This window comes from Leptopilina boulardi, unplaced genomic scaffold, assembly GCF_019393585.1.
Source record: "Leptopilina boulardi isolate dan_hultmark-lab unplaced genomic scaffold, ZJU_Lbou_2.1 LbouV2_277, whole genome shotgun sequence".
Taxonomy (NCBI): Eukaryota; Metazoa; Arthropoda; class Insecta; order Hymenoptera; family Figitidae; genus Leptopilina; species Leptopilina boulardi.
The window spans coordinates 220,303-224,183 of record NW_026137837.1 but is presented as its reverse complement, the minus strand read 5'-3'; positions in this window follow the sequence as shown (position 1 = coordinate 224,183).

Genomic DNA, 3,881 nt, shown 5'->3' with positions numbered 1-3,881 from the left:
ATTTGTTTCTTGTCTAGATACAGCCATATATTACACTATTTACACTTTATTTCTTGTTTTTCTAAAATAAGAAATTTCATTGAAAACTTTACAAATATTAATGTCTACTTTTGGTTTAACTTTGTTACAATCCTTTTTGTTCATTCTTCTTCCTCAATGTCATTTCTACATTTTATCAATAGATCCCTTGCCACTCCCATATTTCAACTCCATATAATGTCCCTGCTTTGACAGTCATATCCATTACAAATAATTTTTTATTTAATTCATTTATTGCCGCCTTTTTGCTTCTACCCATGCCTTGTTGATTAATTGTTGTTCTTTCCCAGCAACTTTTCTTATTTGAGTATTGTAATTGTTTCTGCTTGTAAACCAAAATTCTAAGTAGTTGAATTCTTTCCCTTCTTCTAATTCAGTTTTCCCATATTTCCATAGTGTTTTTTCTTTTTTTTCTTTCCCCGTTTTTAAAAGCCATTATCTTTGTTTTTTCAGCGTTAACTTCCACTATATTTCATTTTGTCCAATTGTCTAGTGTTCGTAACATCTTAAGTAATTTTGCCTCTTCTTCTGCGATTAGGACCAAATTGTCTGCGCAGATTATTACAAATATTTTTACTCCAGTAGTTGTAACATTAATAGTAGTTCCGCCTCCGTTTTTCTTTTTTAACATGTCTTGAATATCATTGATGTAAATATTGAATAATGGCGAGCTGAACAGACACCCTTGCCTTACTCCCTTTTAGTTTTATTTGAATTAATTTCATTCAAACTTATATATAATAAATTAAGTAGCTTTAAGCTTTTTTGTATGCTAGCATAGGATAGCCTTTTCCAGTACTTTATCCAGTTCTTTGTACAGATAGTATCTATCTTTTTTTGAGCTTTAAAAATGCTGTGAATTGAAATCGGATATCTGGTATTATTACAATGTGACATTAAGAACGAGACGATACATCACAATTAGCCTACAAAATAGTTTAATTAATATTATTTCATTAAAAGGTGGCACCAAAGATTGCCAACATTGGACAATTGTACATAATAGTTATGAGAATAATGAACAAGGTATATAGAAGAATTTATTACATATAAATACAAAAGTTTTCAATAAATTTTAAAATAAAAATATTTTTAAAATATAATTACGCCTTTAATATATGTGACCTGGACAGTGACAAGAACGCTTACGTGCGAAAAAATTAATTTTTTATTGATAAAAAAATTCCAATCGTTTTAAAATATATTTCAAATAGAAGAATAGCATTTGAATTTTTTAAATTTATTGAAAACTAAATTCAAGTGATAACTACTGTGTTTATAATTTTAAAATTAAAATCGTATTAATAAAAGAAAAGTTGGTAATATTGCAGAATAAGGACTTTTGTCAATTTTGAAATTTTTGGTTCATTCCTTGTGGAATATCTTTATTTAAACATAAAAAAGATAAATTCGGTAGGGAAGACAATAAAGTTAAGTACTGGAAGTCATGGATGGTAAATTTTATCCAAAAATGACTCTTTTTAAAATAATATATGTATTTCCGAATAGCTGGTACCCCCGCTTTTCTTGGCACCTCGTACAAAAGTGACGCAGTCACTTGGGTCGCTGTTGTGGATCCTACCTGACTTTGTTCGCAAAATACTTTTGGTCATATTCAACCCCCCTCGCCAATATTTCTTTAAAACGCAAAAGATAATAACACTGTGCGGCCCAGTGTTGCCAGACTTCCATTTCTAGAAAGCGGAGTCGCTAGCTTTAAAATGCGGTATCAAACGCGCTAAAATTTGAAATTCAAAACACTATAAGAAAATGTACATTATATATATTTTTTTATTTACATACGTAATATTTTTTTACATATTTTTTTACGTGTTTAATAAACAACAAAATCTTTTTATAAACAAATAAAATTTGAAAAGCACTTTGATCACATGCTTAAAATGTAGTTCTTATCATTATTTATCACAAAGATCGCCCTGGTTAATATTTCGGATTGATTTCTGACAAATCCGCAATTAGTATGAAACAATGCGGTTTATGGTCAGGTTTTTGTCACCCGGAATTGGTTATTACCGGAACCCGGAACCCAATATTAGTCTGGTCTAATCCGTAAACTGTCCGTAAACAGTAAATGTGGAATTGGTCTAGTCAAGTACGGAAATAATCCGTTTTCTCTTAATAGTAAATCCGGAACTATTCCGAAATAGTCCGGTTTATGGTAAGATTTTTATCATCCGAAATTTGTCCGATTATAACCGAAATTGGTGCGATTTATGTAACTACTAACTTTGAAATTAATCCGGTCTAATACGATATTAGTCTCATTTGTGTAATCAGTGAATCCGGAAATTGTCCGGTTTAATCCGAAAGTAATCCGGTTTATGGATCCCGAAAATCCGGAATTAGTCCGGTTGAATCCTAAATTAAACGGATATATGGATCTAGTAGATCCGGAATTTGTCGGGTTCTCAGAATCTGGAATTTTTCCGGTTAAGTCCGGAATTAATGCAGTCTGTATTACTAATAACCACAGACCTCCCCTTGAGAGAAAAAGAGAACTACAAATTTCTCTAGACATACACGTCTTCCACACGGCACGGCTTTTATAGAATGTCAGACTCTTCTCACTTGTGAGAAAGCCGCACCATGCGGCAAAAAAAGAAACTCAAAATTCCAGACTAGTTTCGCATTAAATCTGACAAGAAATTCCGGATTGTTTCGAAAACTATACAAAAATTCTCCACAATTGTTCGAAATCTGTCCGAAGAAAAAGTATAATCGGAAATATGTGCGAAAATAGTTCGCAAATGTCTGGATTTAATCCATTTAAAAACCTTGATTCGATATAAGTCAGAAATAATACAAAACTTGTCTGTTGGCAATCCGCAAACGGTTCTCATAAATCTGGAATTAGTCTGGTCTATGAATCAAGTAAATCAGTCATTAATCCACATAAATCCGAAATTAACCCGGTCTATGAATCTATACAATCCGGAATTAGTCCAGTTAAATCTGAAATTAATCTGGTTTATTATACTAGTAAATCCGAGATTAGTCCGATTGAATCGGAAATTAATCAGGTCTGTGAATATAGTAAATCCGAAATTAGTCCCGTTTAATCCGAAATTTGTATGCAGCAAATTCGGTAAATGTCAGAAACAATCGGAATTATATCTGATAAAAACGCGATAATTCGCAATGGGTCCAGATAATCCGGTCTATGAAAGTAACTGAATATTTATATCAATGAAAGTAGACAATTTTCATAAATCTTGATTGTTGCAGACTAATTACAGATTAAACCAGACTAATTTTGGATTTACTATATTCACAGACCTGATTAATTTCAGGCTTAACCGGTCTAATTCCGGATTTACTGGAATTATAAACCGGATTGATTTCGGATTAATACGGACTAATTCCGGATTTTTCACATACTGCATTCGGATTGTTGCGGATGGTCTACGTACAAGTTCCGAATTATTCTGGACTCATTGCAAATTATCGCGTTTTTATCAGATATAATTCCGATTGTTTTTGACATTTACCGAATTTGCTGCATACAAATTTCGGATTGTTCCGTCCTCAATACGGAATATGGTTTAGCAAGACTAAGTTCGGATTGATACGGACCTATTCTTGATTCTTCACATACGGATTTCGGATCGTTTCCTACTTAATTTTAACGAAGGTTTTTAAGTATATTAAATGCAGATTGTTGCGGAGTGTTTGCGGATTTTATACATAAAAGTTTCGGATTATCATAGTAAAAATTCGGATTACGCTATTTTGTTCGGACTGATTTCAAAGTGATGCATATTACTTTTAGATTCTTTGCTTACAGGTTTTGGATTGTTCAGTAGTATTTCCTGATTTAATTT